At 36.0% G+C, this 23,041-nt stretch overlaps 1 long non-coding RNA gene across 4 annotated transcripts in view; it reads left to right on the forward strand.

The window, feature by feature from the left end:
- The window catches only part of LOC118009362, a 117,505-nt gene that overhangs the window by 64,168 nt on the left and 30,296 nt on the right, over positions 1-23,041 (forward strand). For 2 of the 4 annotated variants that reach the window (XR_004678898.1, XR_004678901.1), the window contains exons 4-5: positions 94-183; positions 8,069-8,188. This is a non-coding gene — a long non-coding RNA (uncharacterized LOC118009362). Of the gene's footprint in view, positions 1-93; positions 184-8,068; positions 8,189-16,955; positions 16,992-23,041 lie in introns of those variants that run through there. The other 2 variants (XR_004678900.1, XR_004678899.1) reach the window with 2 other exon arrangements.

The following is a 23,041-nucleotide window of genomic DNA, read 5'->3' on the forward strand; positions in this document are numbered from 1 at the left end:
TGTGAGCCTGGTAGGAGGAAGTCATTGTAAAAGCAGAATACAGTCTCTTCTTAGGGTTTTTTATGTATAATTATTGTTGTGCTTGTTTTACAGCATTAAGGAAACCTGAACAAATCTACAAGCACCACTACCCACCCTAGAACTTGAAAACTGAATTTATTTTAAGTAGAGGAATCACACGAGGTAAAGACGGTTAAATGCATTTAACTCTGTACTTAAGGATCCAGTATTCTGTCAGTTTTAGGAGGATCATCTGCCAGAGCAATCAGATATCTCCCCAAGGTCTGTGGGACACTTTCCCAAAGTGCAGGGATAATGGATAGCTGTTTTTACTTATGAAATCTGCCTACTGGCTCAAAGTGAAATGGTTCAGACTACTTAAAGAGGTCGCTACACCAGGAAACCCATACAGGAGGTAACACAGAGTTAAACTTCAGCCCTTTTTAATGGTCCTTACACCATATATGCTTTCATGGGTTTATATTTCAGGCTCACAATCTTGCTTACATGAGAGCATTGACTTTTCAGGTTACAATCTTTAAATTCCAGATTCCTACAACCAAGAAAAAATTTAGAAAAAAAAAGTATTCAAAATATATTTAATTTTTCAACTCAGTCCCAAAGAAATTAAGGTAAGCCATTATGTTAGTGTTCTATTGCTGCGTAACAGATTACCACAAATGTTTTGTGTATCACGGTCTTGGTGAGTCAGGAGTGAAGGCACAGGGGCTGGTTCCTCCCTACTCAAAGTGTCACAGGGTACTTTCTCCTCTAGAAGCTATACTGGAGAAGACTCTGCTTCCAAACTCTTTCAAGTTGTTGACAGAATTCATTTTCTCATAGTTATATTCCTAGGACACTGGCTTTTCGCTGTTCTTAGAGGCTGTCTGCAGCTCTCTGCCACATGGGATTCTCCAACACGGCTACTTCGTTTATTGAACCACAGGGAGAGTCTCTTGCTTCAGTCTGCTGAGATCAAGTCTTATATACTGTAACATCCCATCACGTTTGGCAGATGCGGTTAGTTAGAAGCAAGTCACAGGTTCCCCCCACACTCAAAGACAGAGGATTACCCAAAGACATAAACACAAGAGATGAACATCCTTAGGTATTGCATTGGATTGGTCCTCCATAATTATTTAAAGTCATAGAACAAGTTAAAGGGAAAACTTGAATAGGAACACAGTTCTCCTGCAAAACACACCACCTTCTCCTCCAATTTACTGCCTGTCTTCACAGTCTCTCCTTCCCATGGCTCCATTAGCCATTACAATGGATTTTAATTAAAAATTCTCTCAGATGTTATTTGTAATCAAAAATTAACATCCTACTACAACATAGCTTATTCTTTATTTATGATTCTACGTTAAATTTTTGAATTTTTTTTCTATCTCTACACTAGGTAAGAATATGAGACAAAGTAGGGATAGGAGGAAAATTGAAATAAATTGTTTTATTTTATGATATATATAAGTATATGTTATTTATATGTATTATATTTCTTAATCTACTGCAATAAACATCCCCCTGTCTAGGCTCTGAAAATTACTGAAACTGAATCAGGAGAGTTTAGCCTTATGTCCGCCACATTTTCTCATATTGCTGTGGTATTGAGAATTAAATACTCCATTATAATGTTTGAATTTGAAATCCACTGACATCTGGCTGAGAAACTTATGGCAAATTCTTTAAACACTTTGAACCTTATATTTTTATCCATAGGGCAATAATATAAATTCCATAAGATTTCTTTGAAGATTAAGTAAGTTCTCCTATTGAAATATTTCTTTTTCTTTCTGGTATTTGTTTTCCTATATGTAAATTGAAATGTCTGAGCATTTGTTTGTTTGTTTGTTAAAGATTTTACTTTATTTATTTGAGAGAGAGAAAGCAAGAGACAGAGCACGAGTGGAGGGGGAGGGGCAAAGGGAGAGGGAGAAAAAGACGTCCCCCGATCAGGGAGTCCGACGTGGGGCTCTCTCCCAGGACCCTGGGATCACCACTGGAGTGGAAGGCAGATGCCCAACAGACTTAGCCACCCAGGCAACCCCGAAGTGGCTGAGCATTTGTACTAAATTTTCTTTCACCTTCAATTTTCTATAGGTATAACTCTATAATAGGAATAATTCAATACTTCTATTGGAATAAAGATTGATATGTAAGATCTCCCCTGGGATTGACAGAGTTCTGCTGAAAGTCCTTTACCATAGCAAGTGGTCTAAACTGTGTTCTTGCAGAACCTGGACAATGCCAAAATAGAGATTAGGGCTTTCAAGAAAAGTATGTCTGATAGCCTTTCATTTTGCAAATAGAACTGACATGATTCTAAGATGTTCATTAATGTATTTTAATGTTTTTGGATTCTTTTTTTTTTTCCTTTGCAGAAAATTATTTGGCCAGTTATATCTCTGGAAGGATACAAATCACATCTAGTTCATGATCTGTTGTGTCCAGAAATACACTAAATTATTGTTACCTACCAGAAATTCCTTAATTTTTATTTCTAATGCTCAAAACCTTTCTTGGTTTGTTTTATCCAAATTTAATGTCTTTGTCTTTAATGTGTATCAAGTATTTCTGTATCTTCATGGCATTTTTTTTCTGCCCACTTTCAAATTCTTTGAACCTCTGTAGACCATTCACATAACGCCAATCTCAAAAATTTGACTGATTTATCTTCCTTTTAACTTAACCTTTTTGTAGCTCAATCATACCTTAAGTATTTGGAAAGTTTCCTGAAAATAAAGTCTCAAGACATTATGATTTAAAATAATGAAAATTTTCTTTGAATATAATACCTCATCCCTATTAAATCCCCCTAAAAATAATTTGCTGTTTTCTGTCATCTGCATTTTGCCTGAAAGGGTGAAAGTAATTACTAAGACCAGGATTAGATTAGTTTGGGAAATATTTTCATGGCACCCTAGAAGTATTTTAGTTGACTTGGAAACTATGGCTAAAACAAAGTAGTTTTATTTCCCTTCCTGATTTTGTAGCTTTCTTGCTCCCAGAGAGTTGTAACATGGTGACTAGTGTTGCTTACAAGAATATTGGATTTCACTGGGTGCCAGATCACACCGTCTTTTTAAGCCATGTTACTTTCAGAGATAATTTGCCCCACTGTAAAATCATTAAGGATATTCATTAAGTATGTCAGTCTTTTGTAGATCAATATAGCTAAAGTAAAATGCACCGTTGTTTGCTTTTAGTTTCAGTCATGTTTTCTTTTAGGCTTTCAGTATTTTGTTTTTAATAAGCCAGAGTAGCTCCTCACATAATGAGACAGCACCTTGTGTAATGAGCTACTGTTTATTGTTATTCCTAGCAACAGACCATATAAGGGTAAGGCCTGTTAAGTACAAGTGTGCACATGAGATGCTCCTTCACCTCGCAGTGAGGGCCTATATGAGCAGAGGAAGGACAATATTTTTCCTCCTTTTAGTCTCCAGGCAGAGTATAGTGGCTCCAGCCTTTCTGTCTAGAGGCCTGGATCTGCTATGCTTGGTGATTCTTTCCCCTACAAGTCCACTGATATTTTCCAATCCTTACAAACTTAAAAGCACAAAGCAGAAAACATTTACTTCCTATTATGTTAAGTCACATTTAAAACGCAGGACCAGACTTAAGGCAGCTTAACCCAATCCACCATGAACTCAACTTATACCATCCTAAAAAAGCAGCATGGGTTCCAGTTGAACAACTTACGCTTAGTCCACTTATGCTTATGCTTTCACTTTAGTTACTTTTCCCAAAAATTATACATAGTTTGTCTTTAATTTGGGCTATCTAGAGTATGAATACTTTTTAAAAATGTTTATTGAACACAGTTTCAATTAAGACCTCAAATATATTGAAAATACTCAAATTATTTTAAGTTACCTATTAGTAATTGACCGTCCACCAATTACCTAAGCTGAATGAGGTGTAATTATTTGGCAAAGAAAATAAGCAGGTCAGGGGCGCCTGGATGGCTCAGTTGGCTAAGCATCTGACTCTTGATTTCAGCTCAGGTCATGATCTCAGGGTGGTGGGATCAAGCCTCATGTCAGGCTCCATGCTCTGCATGGAGTCCATTTGGATTTCTCTCTCTCTCCCTCTTCCTGTGCCCCTCCCCCCACTCTCTAAATAAATAAATTAATTAAATAAGCACATCAGAGAGGACAGGTGGACCAATGAAGACAACTCAGAATGAATTTAGATAGAAAAGAAAATTGCGTATACAAAATGAAATCATTTGAATTGAGAAGGAAGAAAATCCATAGGAAAACCACTATTTATGGCATTTCTAGGTTTTAAAAATGCTACCCTGTATTTTGAATATTTGACAAAAGTGTAAAAAGAAAATCTGATTACAGTTATTTTTTGGCTTGGTGAAAAAATAGGAACAAAGAGGGAAATGGATTTTTTTTTGTTCCAATAAATTTGACATTACATAGGGCCAATGCATTTTAAATATACATACTATTTAGTGAAAAGCATACTCTATTGATATTCTTTTGGGGAACAGGAGTATCCAGAATGGATCTTCAATAATGTTTAGCACCCCTAACTCTATCTCTCGCAAGTGAAGACTTGGAATAGTTTGTATGATCCATTACAGATACGTAATTCTATGACCATAATACTATTATTATCTGTAAATAAGTACCCAAACAAAAATAACCAAGTTGGATTCTTAATCTGATGCCATCAGGGCTGCTTTCTGCATTGTAGAATGATTACCAAGCTTAAAAATCCCAATGAAATCTTGAATACATGCAACTTTACTTGATTTAGTTCTTTAACAATCAAAACAAACACACGCAATGGATGCAACTTTTATAACTTTTCCTCCTAGACTTTTCTAAACTAAAGCAAAAATAGATGGCTTATTGACTCATTCTGCACATGTTGTTACTAACAAATGAGTCAATATAAAATTTAAGATCTCTTTACACATGCTTATCAGAACTTCCTATTTGCTTCATCCAGCATATTTCTGGGCTTAAAAAAAAGTGTCATAAATACTGCATGGTATAATATCTGTCCTCTAGAAATGCAACAAATATATGTTTTTTTTAATTTATTGCTATATATTTAAATTATGAGCTGTACACAAAGATAAAACTTGGGTTATTAGAGCCTCCTATCCAGTATGTCTTGAGCAATGTCACTGAAAGGTATGATACAGACAGTGGCAAATATGAAGTATGTGGTATTTGGCAAACATTGCCAGTAGTTGAAAATGAGCAATGTAGTTTTTTTCCCCTGTTCTTCCTTTAAACGTAACATTTCACAGTATGAAATTATTCATTTTCATAATATTGATTGAATCACATATAAAGTTTATAATTCCAAAGAAATCGTATTTCTTTATCTTTCTTTACATTTACATTTTGAAAAATGTTACCAGGATTAGTTTTCATATTGAAAAATCATATGCAAGAATTTAGTATGTCTGTTAAGAAGATATTTCTTTGAAGAGAACAAGGGATTTTAGGGTTTGAATAAGTAAAGCGAAGTTAGATGACATCTTAATGTGAATAATGGGGAAACTGGAAGAGAATTGTGTACTATTTTTGCAACTTTCCTATGAATCTAAAACTAAATCCAAAATGAAAACGTCTTTTTAAATAAGCAAATAAATAAAATGAAAGTAGGTAGAAAGGAAATTTACCACACCATGGCAGTGCATCAAGAATTGAGCTAGCCATTTGTAATGTATTAACAATACCTATTGAGAGAGAAAAAAGACATACCAACACTAGAGATTAAAAGGAAAATCGACAACACTGCAATAGCCTTGCATAACAGCAACCAACAAAAACAAGTTTTCTATTTTACCAAACTAAATTATCATGACTTAACATTTTGCATGCAAAATGTCTCCCCCAAATTCACTAATATAGGTTATTTTAATGTTTTTGATAAATTTGCTCTAAGGGCAATGTATGCTTATGGCGGATATTTTAGAATACGTAGAAAAGAAAGAAGAAACTAGAAATCATCATAATCCTACCATTCACAGATAATATATGTGTTCTTTTTTATCTTTAAGTCTTTTGGATATGCCTATGTGTACATAAAAAGAAAACAGAAATTTTACACTATATCCTGTTTTACGCCCTACTTTTGTGTTTATTTTCTAATTACACAAATTATACACAAATGCATTTCATAATTGTTTTGTGCGTTTTTTCATTTCATTTTGTGTAGATTTATAATACACACACAGCATATTTTAACACAAGTTTGATCACATAATTGTGTTTTTCAGGGTTGTAATTTTTCACTCATTACTATAGTGGTTTATATTAATGTCTCTCTCACCCATAAATCCTAAATTCTGTAAGGGTACATACCAAGTCTCCTGTTATCTTCGTATACCCAGGCCTGAGTGAGTATCAATCCTAGCATGGCTGTAACAAGACCTCTCTATAGGTCTTGAAGTTAATTTCAATTCTTCCCAGACATGTCACTAGATTTTACATCACTCTGTTTTGTATTTGTTTGTTTTTATGATTGCTCTTACCTTCTATAATCCTTTTAAATAATATATTTTAGTGTTTCAATTTAGAAGTTGTACTGTGAGCTACTAGATGCCGTGCAAGCTCATATAAATAGTTTCTTAACCTGAAATGGAATCTTCTTATGAGAATATTCTGTATTGTTCTGTGTTCTCAGCATTGTTACAAGTAGAATTACTAAAAGAATAAATTTTAGCAGTTGTGGGGACTAAAGCAAGATACTGCTTTTCTATTTAATGTCCTAAAAGAGTAATCAAGAGATATTGCTCCTGAAAATGAAACCATAGTTATCTCCATAAAAATATTCTTCTCATTGTCCTCTTGTTGTCAAGTTTCCTGTAGGAAAGCATTTGAGTCTGATCAGATTCTCCCACTGCACATTGTAATTCTTCCTTCATAATACTCATCACGCTAGTAGTTACTTATTTATCATCTTTGTTCCCCACTAGACTGTAATTATAAAAGAACAGAGACAATGTTACATTTTCTCACCTCTACAAGCATTGCACCTAAAAATCTGCTTGACACATAGTTATTTGTAAAGCTGAATTGAACAGAACAGTGCCATCCTTGGATACAATGCTTAATCTTCTTGATCAGTACTTCCCAACCAAGAAAAATTAATCATGGAAAATTGTAGAATCAGGAGGTGCAGATAGATCAGCTTATTAGAATTACTAAAATATATTTCATAAATCTTTGTATTAATCTAACATGACAGTGCCTACTGGCACACAACTGATGCTTAATAAGCATTTATTGAATGATATATGATTTATTGAATGATGATTAAATAAATAAATACTTGCATGTGTTAGTGAATGAGACAAAATGTCAATTATGAGACATCATCCCTGATCGAAGCATTTTTGTCACTTGCTAGCTCAAATATTTAAACAGGGCTTCTTCACGTGGAAAACACAAATACTTGCCGCAGGGCTGTTATGGGGCTTTAATAAGATTACACTTGAGAAATCCCCTAGCACTATGTCTGTTATATAATAAATATGAGGTACATATTCTGAAGATTCTGGCCACCATTAGAAATCCCCTCCTGGTATGGATTAGAAAATCTAAGATTTGTTTGTTTGTTTTCATTTGTTTTTGAGAGGAAGCAAATTGGAGTTTTTTAAAGAGTATATAATACCTAACTTGAATAATCCCCATAAATTTGATAAAATAATATTATCCTTATTAAAGCATTTTTATCCTTATTAAAGCATTTAGGAAATGCTTTAAGTTACATTTTGCAGTTATTTTTATCTTATCAAACCTTTTTTAAAATTTGCCTTGCAAACTTCTCTAATTATATAAATTTATAATAGAACATATTATTTCAAAGTACAGATATGTTCTTGATGCCTTTTTACTGGTAACTAAATTGTCTGCCAACTTCTTTTCTTTTTTCAATCAATAATTCCTGATGCCTACTCATTGATTTACTTACAATAGTTTAACTAATTGAAATATTAAAGATCAAGGTAGGAGGCAGTATGCAGAGGTAGTATTGACTTTAAATGCATTATTTTATAATTAAAACATTTATTTCAATTTCTTTTAAGGATATTTCATGTTGTTATCGATCAAAGAAAAATAAGAAATACTGATATTTCACTATAAAACAGGACATTTAAAAAATTTGGTATTACCTGCTTTCTTTATCATCAAATGTCTTCAAAGAGGTATGTGTTTATTTTCTCTGCTCCTCATTTACCCCTGTTTTATTGCAACATTCTGATTCTCTTCCTTAATTTCCAGTTGCTCCCTTTTTCTTCTTCATTTGGTGTACAAATTTTGTTATCACAACTATCAAGATCTTTAGTCTCTCCTGACCTCAATATCTTCATGAGGAAGGGGACTTCAAGATACTCACTAGACCCAGGAGTTTATGTATCTGTGTTTTTAAGGATTTCTTATTTTTTATATCACCTTCTAAATGCACATATTTACCAGGGTTTATTCCTTGACTTTTCTCTCCTGTGCTTTACACAAATACACAATCTTAACAATCTCTGCTTCAAACTACAGCTCTATGGAAACTCCTAAATTGGTATCTCTAGGCCTAATGTTTCACCATTTTCTCCCTTAACTGAAATCTTCAACTTGGCTGTGTCTCTGAAACTCTTCAGGAAACAGATTTGAATAAGCCACATGAGACTTCTCTGTGTTCTGAACATGTCTGTTGTATTTTCTCTGTTCATTGACATCATTCCATCCACTGAATGGGATAAACCTATGTGAATAAAAACCCAGTCTGGCTTTAAGCAACAAAATATATCCACCTTTCCCATGAAGCTTTTGTTCTTTCACTCTTCAGCTAGAACATTGCCCAACCCTTTGCAAAGAATATGGAATAGAATGCAAATAAAATAGAGAACACATGTCTGTTCTTACAGAAGACATTGTTTAGTTCTCATTCTTAAACCCACTTGGAAAAAAATTGCTTCTTTTTTTTCCATGTTTCAAGTTTTTTATTTAAGTTCTAGTTAGATAAGATAGCATAATATTGGTTTCAGGAGTAGAATTTAGTGATTCATCACTTACATATAAGACCCAGTGCTCATCCCAAGTGCCCTCTTTAATACCCATCACTTATTGAGCCCATCACCCCACCCACTTCCCCTCCAGCAATCCTGTTTATTCTCTGTAAGAGTCTCTCTTTTAGTTTGCCTCCCTCTCTTTTCTTTTTCTTTCAACCCTATGTTCATCTGTTTTGCTTCTTAAATTCCACATACGAGTGAAATCATGTGGTATTTGTCTTTCTCTAACAGACTTGTTTCGCTTAGCATAATATTCTCTAGCTCCACCCATGTCATTGCAAATGGCAAGATTTCATTCTTTTTGATGGCTGAGCAATATATACATATATGTATATATGTAATGGAATATTTATGTGTGTGTATATATATATATATACACATATACATCTATATCTATATCTATATCTATATGTATATATAGATAAAGAGTATCCTTTGTGTAAATACCTTGTAGTGCAATTGCTGGATCCATAAGGTAGTTCTATTTTTAACTTTTTGAGGAACCTCCGTACTGTTTTCCAGAGTGGCTGCACCAGTTTGGATTCCTACCAAAAGTGTAAAAGTGTTCCCCTTTCTCCTCATCCTTGCTAATGTCTATTGTTTCCTCTGTTGTTAATTTTAGCCATTCTGACAAGTGTGAAATTGTATCTCATTGTGGTTTTAGTTTATATTTCCCTGATAATGAGTGATGTTTAACATCTTTTCATGTATCTTTTATATCATCTGTATGTCGTCCTTGGGAAAAGGTCTGTTCATGTCTTCTGCCCATTTCTTAACTGGATTATTTACTTTTTGGATGTTGAGTTTTCTAATTTCTTTAGAGTTTTTGGATACTAGCCCTTTATCAGATATGTCATTTGCAAGTATCTTTTCCCATCCCACAGGTTGCCTTTTAGTTTTATTGTTTCCTTCACTGTACAGAAGCTTTTTATCTTGATGAAGTTACAATAGCTCTGTGAAAAATGCTGGTGTTATTTTGATAGGGATTGCATTAAATGTGAAGATTGCTTTGGGTAGTATAGACATTTTAACAATATTTGTTCTTCCAAGCCACGACCATGGAATGTTTTTCCATTTCTTTGTGTCACCTTCAAATTATTTCATGAGTGTTCTGTAGTTTTCATAGAACCTTCAAATATTTCATGAGTGTTCTATAGTTTTCATAATACAGATCCTTTACCTCTTTGATTAGGTTTATTTCTAGGTACCTTATGGATTTTGGTACAGTTGTAAATGGGATCGATTCCTTCATTTCTCTTTCTGCTGCTTCATTATTGGTCTATAGAAATGCAACAGATTTCTGTACATTGATTATGTATCCTGCAACTTTACTGAATTTATTTATCAGTTCCAGCAATATTCTGGTGGAGCCTTTTGGGTTTTCTACATAGAGTACCATGTTGTCTCTGAATAGTGGAAGTTTGACTTCTTCCTTGATGATTTGGATGCCTTTTATTTCTTTTTGTTGTTGATTACTGAGGCTAGGACTTCCACTACGATATTAAATAACAATGGTGAGAGTGGACATTCCTGTCTTGTTCCTGACCATAGAGGACAAGCTCTCAGTTTTTCCCCATGGAGTTATTGTATTAGCTGAGGGTCTATTGTATAAGGCCTTTATGATGTTGAGGATGTTCCTTCTATCCCTACTTTGTTGTTGAGGGTTGTTACCTAGAATGGATGCTGTACTTTGTCAAGTGCTTTTTCTACATCTATTGAGAGGATCATATGGTTCTTATTCTTTCTTTTATTAATTTGGTGTATCACATTGATTGATTTGTGAATATTGAACCACCCCTGCAGCCCAGGAATAAATTTCACTTGAATGTGGTGGATGATTCTTTTAATACACTGTTGGAGTTGATTAGCTGGTATCTTGTTTAGAATTTTTGCACTCATGTTAATCAGGGATATTGGCCTGTAGTTCTCCATTTTAGAGGGGTCTTTTTCTGGTTTTGGAATCAAGGTAATGCTGTCCTCATAGAAGGCATTTGGAAGTTTTCTTTCCATTTCTATTTTTTGGAACAGTGTGAGAAGAATAAGTATTAACTCTTCATCAAATGTTTGGTAGAATTCCCCTGGGAACCGTCTGGCCCTAGACTTCTGTTTGTTGGGAGATTTTTGATTACTGATTACATTTCTTTGCTGGTTATGGGTCTGTTCAAATTTTCTATTTCTTCCTGTTTCAGTTTTGGTAGTTTATATGTTTTTAGGGATTTATCCATTTCTTCCAGATTGTCCAATTTGTTGACATATAATTTTTCATAATATTCTCTTATAATTGTTTGTATTTCTGTGATGTTGGTTGTAATCTCTCCTCTTTCATTCATGATTTTATTTATTTGGGTCCTTTCTCTTTTCTTTTTGATAAGTCTGAGGAGGTATTTATCAATTTTATTAATTTATTCAAAGAACCAGCTCCTAGTTTCACTGATCTGTTCTTCCTTCCTTTTTGTTGTTGTTTCTTTTTTTTTTTTTTTAAGATTTTATTTATTTGACAGAGAGAGAGAGATAGTGAGAGCAGGAACACAAGCAGGGGGAGTGGGAGAGGGAGAAGCAGGCTTCCCGCGGAGCAGGGAGCCTGATGCGGGGCTCGATCCCAGGACCCTAGGATCATGACCTGAGCCAAAGGCAGACGCTTCACGACTAAGCCACCCAGGTGCCCCTTTGTTGTTGTTTCTATGTAATTTATTTCTGCTCTTTTTTTTTTTTTTAAAGATTTTATTTATTTATTTGAGAGAGAGAGAGAGAGAATGAGAGACAGAGAGCATGAGAGGGAGGAGGGTCAGAGGGAGAAGCAGACTCCCTGCCAAGCAGGGAGCCAGATGCGGGACTCGATCCAGGGACTCCAGGATCATGACCTGAGGCGAAGGCAGTCGCTTAACCAACTGAGCCACCCAGGCGCCCTATTTCTGCTCTTATCTCTGTTATTTCCCTTCTTTCTGCTGGCTTTAGGTTCATTTGCTGTTCCTTGTTTAGGTCCTTTTCTTGCTTCTTGAAGTAGGCCTGTTTACTTCCCTCTTAGGACTTGTTTTTGCTGCATGCCAAAGGTTTTGGATCATTGTATTTTCATTTTCATTTGCTTCCATGTATTTTTTTACTTCTCCCTTAATTTCCTGGTTAACCTATTGATTCTTTGGTAGGATATTCTTAAACCTCAATGTATTTGTGGTTTTTCCAATTTTTTTCTTATGGTTGACTTCAGGTTTCATAGCGTTGTGATTGGAAAATATGCATGGTATGATCTCAATCTTTTTGTACTTGTTGAGGCCTGATTTGTGACCCAATATGTGATCTATTCTGAAGAATGTCCCATGTGCACTTGAAAAGAATGTGTATTCTCTTGCTTAAGATGCAATGTCATGAATATATCTGTTAAGTCCATCTGGTCCCGTGTGTTATTCAAAGCCATTGTCTCATTGTTGATTTTCTACTTAGATGATCTGTCCATTGCTGTAAGTGGGGTATTAAGGTCCCCTACTATTATTGTAGTATCAGTGAGTTTCTTTATGTTTATTAATTGTTTTATATTTTTGGGTGCTCCCTAGTTAAGGGCATAAATATTTACAATTGTTGTACCTTCTTGTTTGATAGGCCCCTTTTTATGATATAGTGCCCTTCTTCATCTCTTGTTACAGTCTTTGGTTTAAACTCTATTTTGTTTGATATAAGTGTGGCTACTCTGGCTTTCTTTTTATGTCCATTAGCATGATAGATGGTTCTTCATCCCCTTGTTTTCAATCTGCAGGTGTCTTTAGTTCTAAAATGAGTCTCTTGTAGGCAGCATGTAGATGGGTCTTGTTTTTTTTTAAATCCATTCTGATACCCTATGTCTTTTAGATTGGAGCATTTAGTCCATTTACATTCAGAGTGATTAATGAGAGATATGAATTTAGTGCTATTGTGTTTCTGGAAAGTTGGTGTTTCTGGTGATGTTTTCTGTTCCTTTATAGTCTTGGTCACTTTTGGTCTTTCCTTTCCACTCAAAGAGTCCCCTTTAATATTCCTTGCAGGGCTGTTTTAGTGATTACGAAGCCCTTTAGTTTTTGTTAGTCTGGAAAACTCTTTATCTCTCCTTCTATTTTGAATGACAGCCTTGCTGGATAAAGTAATCTTGGCTGCATAATTTTTACCATTCAGCACATTAAATATATCATGCCAATCTCTTCTGGCCTGCCAAGTTTCTGTGGAGAGGTCTGCTGCTAACCATATTTGTCTTCCCTTTAATTGAGGGATTCCTTTCAGGATTCTTTCCTTATCTCTGTATTTTGCAAATTTTACTGCCATATGTCTTAGTGTTGGCCTGCCTTTGTTGATTTTTATGAGAGCTCTCTGTGCCTCCTAGATTTGGATGTCTGTTTCCTTCCCCAGATTAGGGAAGTTTTCAGTATAGTTTGTTCAAATAACATTCTGTCCCCTTTTTCCCTCTCTTCTTTTGGGACTCCTATGATATGAGTGTTACTATGCTTTATGGAGTTGCTGATTTCCCTGAATCTCCATTCATGATGTAATATTCTTCTTTTCCTCTTCTTTTCAGCTTATTTTCCATAATTTTATCTTATATCACCTAATCATTCCTCTGCTTCTTCCATCCTTGTGGTCATTACATCTAGTCATTTTGTCATCTCAGTTATAGCATTTTTTATTTCAGCATGACTAGTTTTTAGGTCTTTTATCTCTGCAGTACAGGACTCCCTGGTGTCTTCTGTGCTTTTATCAAGTCCAGCTTGTATTCTTATGATTGTTGTTTTAAATTCTGGATCAGGTATATTAGTTATATCTCTTTCGATTAGATCCCTGGCCATGACCTTTTCTTGTTCTTTCTTTTGAGATGAGTTCCTCCTTTTGGCATTTTGTCTAGGTCTCTGTCTTCTTCTGTGCGTAAGGAAAACCTGTTATATTTCTTGCTCCTGAGAGTAATGACTTTATTAAGAAGAGGTCATATATTGTCCAGGGCCTCGTGCTTCAGGAAGTATATCTGGTGTATGCTGTGTGCACCCTGCTGTTGTGTTTTGGCTGCTCTTTCCCTCAGGGGGTCAGTCCTCTGCAGAGTTTCTTCTTGCCTGCAGTGGGGAATGTTTGGACCTTGTCCAGTGTGTGGTGAGTTTTAAATAGGTGTGCTCTGGTCTGCTTGTTAAAAAAGGGCTGATCACTAGAGCTGATCCTATTTCCACTAGAGCTATTTCCATTAGAGCTTTGCAGCACTCTATGGTCAGTAGACTTGGTGCCTGTGGGGGGTTTGTGCTGATCTTCTGGGGAGGGGCCAGCTACTCTGGCTCTCAAGCACACTTGCCCTAGTACAGAAGCATCTGCAGGGTTCAGGGGAGTAGAGCTTCATGTAAGCTGCTTAAGACTCCACTGTGGAGCTCTATGCTGCTCAGTGAATTCTATCTGTGCTGATGGGTGGGGAGATAAAAATGTCACCAGCCCACTCCCTTATCCATGGAGAGGGGAATTTGCATCCACCAATGTCCAGGAAGCCCTCACAGAAGGGCAAACAATCTCCCCTCATGTGTCCCAGCCATCGCTCATATCCCTACCTTTACCCTGTCTGTGTCTAGGCCATCTGCCCACCTGGCAGCCCAGTGCACCTATGTTTTATCTCAGGTATGCTGGCTGAGATTCAAAACTCCAAATTTTAGGGACCTAGCATGGTACACTGATCCTCTGGGGGAGGGTCTTGAAACGCTGGGGCTGGTGCTGGTTTATCTCAGAAGGGCAGTTGCATGAATGTTCAGGGACTTGAAGTTTAGAGTAAAGCACAGCAAAAATCTGGTGTCCAGGGTGGCTGCCCTAAGCAGGTGTCTCTGCTCATATGCTAATGAACAGGGCAGCTCAGTGGTGCCCACCAGGCTCTTTTGTCCCCAGAGAGGCAGTGCCACCTCTCCCAAATGCACCCCAAGAAGGGGAACTGTCTCCCAGTTGACCCAGGGCATCCTCTGGCCGTGCTGTCTGCTCATGGGCCCCTGCCCTCCTTCTCCACAGGAGCACTGCTATGCCTACTGGTCTCCACACTGGCCAGCGTGGACTTCTAAAACTTCAGTCTTTGAGCTCAGCTGCTTGTAAAAGTTCATGATGATCATCCCCTCTTACTTTCCCAGTCAATGGTTTTAGAGAAATGTTTTTCTTGTGCAATCCCCTGTGCGCTGTACTCTGTCCCCTCTCTCCTCTCTCTGTGATCAGGGCTCCCTCCCCACCACAGCACCCATGATTCTTTTCTCCCCCAAATCATGTCTCTGCACGTCCTACCTTCCACAGTGTGGCCTCTTTTCTTTCTCTAGTTGTGCAGTTCTTTCATTCCTCAGATTGATTTCTTGGATGTTCAGAATGATTTCATATTTATCTAGCTGTGTTCAAGGGATGAGGTAAGCATTGGGTTCCCTTTTACTCCACCAGCTTCACCAGAAGCTTCAGAAATTTTCTTCTGTCTTTTCTCAAATTTAGTATAGGCATCTCTCTTCTGACACTTAACAATCCTGGTGTGCCTCACGGGACATTATACATACTGATATTCATGTGGCATTTGGTCAGTGAAAGAAATGTCTAATTTTAGATAGTGTGTAAAATAGAATACAGATTCTACCTGTATGATCTTGTACACCATATAAAGCAAATTAGAAAAAAATAAAACTCAGTCACAGTACAGACCTAGATGAGCATGATAGGATGACATGGAGTGAGATAAGGAAAAGGTGGACAACCGAGGTCATGTGTGGATTTGTAGGAGGGTAGAGAAGAGAACCAGAAATGTGAGTCTCCATTACTCTTGTTTAAAAGAAAGAAAGAAAGAGAGACAAAGAAAGTTAGTTTAGAGTCAAATTTGTTAGGATCTCATATTGGTAACTGTGTTCCCTAGAGCTGACAGAATAGTCTCAGGGTACAAAAAGACAAATCTATTTAGCTTCCAAGTAGCAAGTAACATTGAGGGAGCTATGTCAGGAGTAAGTCCTCAGGCCCATGGCAGATATTCAGTAAGGGATTTTAGTTCTTGGGCAAGAGATTTTTGAGAACCAAGTGGAACACCAAGTTTTAGGACCAGAACACAGAGTATGCCACCAATCCAGGGATCTAGACGTTGTCAACAAAGGCAAAAAACAACTTACCAAATTCTAGTTCAAAGGGCTACATGTTTTTAGAAGAAGATATATGTCTGGTTATGGGGACACCGGGTGGTAAATGGGTGCTAATGTTAGCAGGAATAGTTTGATGTTGAGTTTATGAAAACTGGGCTATAGGTATTTAAGTCCTTCCTGTCAGATGTCAGGGTTAGCCTATCAATCTGAGACTGCTAGTTGAGGTCAAGGGATTTTTTTTTTTAGAGAATGAAGTAAAAGGAATGCACAGGTTGCAGACATCAGGGGGGAGAATCATTGATGTATATTTAATCAAAAAAAGGCAAATGTTCTAACTAATAATTTTTAGAAAGTGAAGTATTTTGTAAGTTCAAAGTAGAAGTTATTGCCATCTAGTATAACATAGAACTATTTATATGTACTAATTAAAATTTAAAAAATTGGGGCGCCTGGGTGGCTCAGTTGGTTAAGCGACTGCCTTCAGCTCAGGTCATGATCCCAGGGTCCTGGGATCGAGCCCCGCATCGGGCTCTCTACTCAGCCGGAAGCCTGCTTCTCCCTCTCCCACTCCCCCTGCTTGTGTTCCCTCTCACGCTGTCTCTCTCTCTCTCTCCCTGTCAATTAAATGAATAAATAAAATCTTTAAAAAATAAATAAATAAATAAAATAAAATTTAAAAAATTAACAAGAAAAATAATTGTTTTGAACAAAATATAAAGTTTCAATTTGGAGTATACCTATATAAGGTAGGATAAAATATTTTTATTTGAGAACATGGAGTAAAATGGTTTTATATCTTTTTTTTTCAAAGATTTTATTTATTTATTATATTACAGAGAGCGAGAGAAAGCACAAGCAGCAGGAGTGGCAGGCAGAGGGAGAAGCAGGCTCCTCGCTGAGCAAGGAGCCCGATGCGGGGCTCGATCCCAGGACCTTAGGATCATGACCTGAGCCGAAGGCAGACGCTTAACCGACTGAGCCACCCAGCCGTCCAAAATGGTTTTATATCTTAACATGTTGTAGTATTTTTTCAATGATATGTATTATGCTAGAAAATAAATAATTTGTTTTTTTTATTATGTCTACCACTACACTAGAAGATTTTTAAAATAATATTATTTATCATTTTTACACTCATTATGTGTTGGTGTCTGTGCTAAGAATTTTACCTATACTCTATCAATCACTTAATCCCTTTTATATTCATATATTCACATATGCCAAATATTATTTTCCTTTTAAAAAGAGAACTTTGGGGCGCCTGGGTGGCTCAGTTGGTTAGGCGACTGCCTTCGGCTCAGGTCATGATCCTGGAGTCCCTGGATCGAGTCCCGCATCGGGCTCCCTGCTCGGCGGGGAGCCTGCTTCTCCCTCTGACCCTCCTCCCTCTCCTGCTCTCTGTCTCTCATTCTCTCTGTCTCAAATAAATAAATAAAATCTTTAAAAATAAATAAATAAAAAAAAATAAAAAGAGAACTTTGAAGTTCAAAGAGATTAAATAATTTGTCCAGAGTCTTGCCATTGGTGAACAGAGTTAGGTTTTTACTAAGTATTTGGTGGATTTTCAAAGTCCTGGGATTTAAAGAACACACTGCTAAAACCAGGTCAGCATGAATACTCACAGTATCTTAGAATGGGGATGCCATAAAATTCGTAAGACAGAATGAGAGATTTTGAAAATATACCTATCCTTATAGGTATATTTTTTTTATAATATAAATATATTTATATATATAATATAATATAAATATAAATATATATATAAAAATAAAAATAATTTTAATATAACACCGGTTCACTCATTAATGAAATGGTGAGGTAAAATTGTAATTTATCTTCAGAATTGAACTATTTCAGCTCATTTGCCCAGAAGCTTGAAGTGTTCTATATTCTTTGCATGGGTCAACAGATAGTGGTGAGGGAATGTATGGGTGGAGGGTAAGTCTATTTTATTAATCTCCACCATGGGCCCCAGTAACATTACTTATACCTTTATAACTTTTCTTCATTAGCATAGCTTAGTAGAAATTTACCTACACCTACTATCAGAAGATAGCTTGATCTTGCTACCTACTATGAAATGTGTACCTTTTGAACAATACCTTGAATAAGAAAGCACAAAATATTACCTATAAAGCGGCAAACAGGAAGACCTTGCAAAGAATATAGTGATTATATAATTTGGTGAAGTTTTAGAATTAATTTACTAACCTATCCTATGGTATGTAAAGCAATTTTGCACAGCTAGGCTCCAAATTTTGGAAGTAACAGTATATCTTTAAGTAGTAGAAAGAAACAAACTGTAAAAATGAACTTGCTTGAGTTTTAATTAACTTGTGAACACAAGAAGAAAGGAAATGGATAATTTTCTAATAAATGTTCAGTTCTCTTCATCAAAGGAAAAATGTTTGTCCTAGTTGCAATGCTGGGAATTATATGAAGAAAAGCATTGTATAAATACAAATAAGGCTTATTCTAAAACATTATGCAACTTTATGAAATGTAAGTCCTGCTCCCATGTGCATCTCTGGTTTCAGGACAATAGGCAATATATTGGCTTACATACATTTCTAATTCCCCTATTGTTTTTAAGCTTCCAAGTCAAAAGATTACATAGACCTGAAGATATACAAGAAGTATATACATTTAAAATTACAAAGGCAGACAACTGTCCTTTTCTCAGTACTCTGAACAACAACAAAAAAATGCTAAACAAATAAACAAAAATCCTCTCTTACTGTTTAACATTTAATTAGATTGAGCAGGAGGTTTTCTTAGCACTGATAACACTCCTAATCATTCCTGACTCAAAATAAAAGAATTGTCAGAGGATTATTAATTGAATAAGGGACTCTTGAGCTTTTCTTTTTGTCCTCATTTAACTTTACTCTCATATTGTCCAAAACAGGCAAAAGTTTAGCTCCACGTACCAGAATATAACAAAGTTTTCATAGTTAGCAGCTAAGTGGTTTGCTTCTGTTTTGGTTATCACATAAGTCCAAGGAAAGTGAAAATATCAAATTATGAATATGCATTTATTGGAAAAAGCAATTATGATGAAGTATGCATAACACTGGCTTTGGAGTCAGAAAGAATAGGTTTGGAGGCCAAGATCTGTGTTTACTAACAGTATGGCCTCTGTTAAGCTCCTTAATTTTTCCAAACCTCAGTTTCTTATATGAAAAATAGCATAAGCACACGTCAGAATTGTTCTGGGGATTAAAAGGTATAACATGTAAATCACTCTGCACAATGTCTGGCTTATAGTAGGCACTCAAAATTGTTAGATCTCGTTTCTTATGCTAAATTAAGAGGGTTGGAGATTATACACTAACAGATAACATTGATCTCATTTTGGTTTTGAAAATCGGTGGTTTATAGTATAAGTAACTGATGGGAAGACCTTCTCACCAACTCTAAAACTGCTGCCCATCAGTAACATTACCCAGCAATTGTTCTGTGCATCCACGTGCTTTGCTTTTACTCCTAGATAGATTAACCTTCAGAGTAATTATCTAAAGCCAGATCGCAAGCCTTCTTACTTACTAAAAGTCATCTAATCTTCCTTATCTTTCTTAGACCACTGGTTTTACTCTTACATACTGGATCGTTTCCATTGGCAAACATCCTAAAATAGATTTTAAAAGTCTTCTCTTGACCACAGCGGTGTAATAGAAGCAGTCTCTCAGAATGCGGGCAATATTAAGAGATGATCATATAATGTTATATACGGGATGTTATATAATGTGTGTGCATGTGTGGTTAAAATTAGCATATTTATAACTTATCCTTTCACAAACATTATTGTTACATTGATGTTATTTTCTAAAACTCCAGTGTAGTCTTTGCTGGACTCATGAGAACTGAGGTACACACATTCATTTTTGGGGATTAATCAATAACAGGATGGAATTATTTGAGCTTGCTTTAGATGAAATTCGTGTCTCCAACCCCAGTACATTAAGGTACACAAAAGAGAAAAGGTAACAAATTAATGCATTTAAATTACTGCAATGAATTGCCTAAGAAAGGGAACAAAAGTAGATGAAGAAAAGCTTCTGTAAGGCTTAGAAAATGGTTTGTGCATAGATGACAGAACTGAAGTAACTCAGTTCTCTTTCTCATGGTTACAATCTTTGTTCTCCCATTGCTCACTTTGAATCTCCTGTCTCAATGCAGGAATATGTCAGAGCATTGGGGTGCTCCAATCATACTAAGCACAACCACCAAAATAGCCAGGTACTTAGTTACGGAAGCGATTGAATAGAAAAAATGTTCTCATATATGAGATTAAAAAGTATGGTCAAGCAAGAGAAACTATTCACTAGTTCTTTACAACTCTATGGATGATTTTTTTTTTCGTTCTCTTTTTAGCTAAGCAAAGTGTTTCAGACTTCACAAAGAAAGAGAACAACTTATCTTGTTAAACCATCTTTGAGAACTATACTTGTCAGTGATGTGAGTGAATGAGTGTGAATCTTCTATAATTGTTTTATGAGATCTGCATACAGAAAATATCTCGGAGCATACTGATGATATCAGACTACACACTTAAGCTCCCTCAGCTCTAAGAGTTCATTTACTTTTAGGTTTGTTAATTGATGCATTTTTGCAAGATTGTCAGACTGTACCAACTATTCCAAAAGAAAATCTTTTTTACTCATGAGAGTCTTAAGAATGAATTCAATATCTTATCCAGAAGATGACTATGTTATTCTTATCCATATTTATTATCTGCCCTTTGTACATTTTATCACTCTAAAACATTTTGCTAGCGTGATCTCATTTATCATTTATTGTCTCTCTTATCTTTTTGCTACTGGCAGGACACTCAGTGAATTGTGTACCCTTTCAAAGTAACACATGCTCCATGAGGCAAAGTGCCAAATATCACTCCCCGGGTTACCATCTTTCTCAAAATACTGATTTTCTTCTCTGAGGTTGATCCAAGAGTCCCATGATATTGGTGGCTGTCTACTGATCCCCCCAGTGAGGGGTAGGCCCCCTAGGGTTCCAGTCATGGCAAGCTGTCATGGCTTTAAAAATTGGCACATGCCCTGTCAGGAAAGAGAGATTAAAGTGTAACCTTGCTGTTTCATACTTCACCGCTAATACCACGGCCGTCTATTAAAAGTGCTTTCTTTGGAGGCATATACTGCTGTTTCTGGTATAATATCACCTGTGTGTTGCTTAAAAATCTTGTGGTGTAGAAAAACAAACAAGACACTGCTACACTTAAGAACACAAATTGCTGATGACCTTCCTGTTAAAGCAATAACCATTTAATGACAGTTTGATGGAAAGTGTAGAAGGAGGGGATTGCAATAACTGAGTTATTTAGACAAGAACGAAATGTATAAATACAGTGGAGAACCCCCAATAAACACTTCTAGAATAGAGTATGTGGCAGAAGAAAGGATGGCAGATGAATGACATCTTTTTTTTTTTTTAAGATTTTATTTATTTGAGAGAGAGAAAATGGGAGAGAGAGAGAGTACACAAGGGGGGGGAAGGGCAGAGGGAGAAGCAGACTCCCCGCTGAGCAGGGAGCCCGATGCGGGACTCGATCCCGGGACTCCAGGATCATGACCTGAGCCGAAGGCAGTCGCCCAACCAACTGAGCCACCCAGGCGCCCAGATGAATGACATATAGCAGCTCTACCTCCATTATTTATGACAGTGAGCATGATAGTAGTCTAATATGGATTCAGCTGCCCTCTCAGCAGGGCCGATTATGAATGAGTTAGGAAAAATCACAAAGAACCAACGCAGTTTCTTTCCTGAAGTGTTGAAACTGATGGTTTTCCCTAATGAACGTGAGAAAGGTGAGTGGCCCTACATTCTCATCCATGAATCACCAGAAAAGAGTTGTATTTTCAGGGGTTCCATTATTGGAGTAGAGAGACCATTATATGTATAAGTAGCAATTCTCAAAAAGTGAACAAGAAACAAGCATTTGTAAGAATGGAAATTTTAATATTAAATTTTAAAATTTATATGTATGAATTTGTTTAGACCCTTTATATTATCTCATATTCAGCTCATTGTATTTTCAATTTAGAGATGGCTGAATATGGGATATTTCTAAATTTTAGAAGTGTCAATGGTTAAATTATTAACAATGATTTTATAACAAAATTAAATATGTATGAAGCTTGAAAATCATCATACTGTTGATGTTTTTATTTTTCCTTTTTTTTTTTTTTTGGTATTTTGAAAAATATTTTCAGTGTTCTTTGACAATGGAAAACAAAGATTTGGAAGGTCAGACTCCAATAATTGATACTCCTAATTCAGAGATTGTGTGGGCCAATAACAATGTAATGTGCTGATTTTATTTCACTTTAAACATCACAGCTACTTATATGTAGAACATAAGGAATAGTGCAGAGGACAATAGGTGTACAGGGGGAAACTGAATGGGAATAAATCAGAGAGGGAGACAGACTACATGAGACTCTTGACTCTGGGAAACACACTGAGGGTTGGGGAAAGGGAGGTGGGGGGGGATGGTGTTACTGGGTGATGGGCATTAATGAGGGCACGTGATGTGATGAGCACTGGGTGTTATACTGAACTGATGAATCATTGAACATTATATTAAAAATCAATGATGTACTATAAAAAATAAAACAAAAAACAAAACAAAACAAAAAGATCACAACTACTCTGTGCAGTATATACTACTATTAGCTATATTTTACAAATGAGAAAATTGAGGCTGAGAAATATTATATAAAGCTCCTATATTATAACTAGTCTAGTAGGTAGTAGATTTGTGATTGGAATATAAGCAGTTTTATTCACATCCTATGCTTTTAGGCAATATAATATATTAAAACAAAACTAAATACTGATTCTTACTGTATATAAAATACAGAAATTCAGAAATAGGTAAATAAGCTAGAAAGATCTATAGTGA

This window comes from Mirounga leonina, unplaced genomic scaffold (genome assembly GCF_011800145.1).
Source record: "Mirounga leonina isolate KUSES-001 unplaced genomic scaffold, KU_Mleo_1.0 Mir_127, whole genome shotgun sequence".
In the NCBI taxonomy this organism is placed as follows: Eukaryota; Metazoa; Chordata; class Mammalia; order Carnivora; family Phocidae; genus Mirounga; species Mirounga leonina.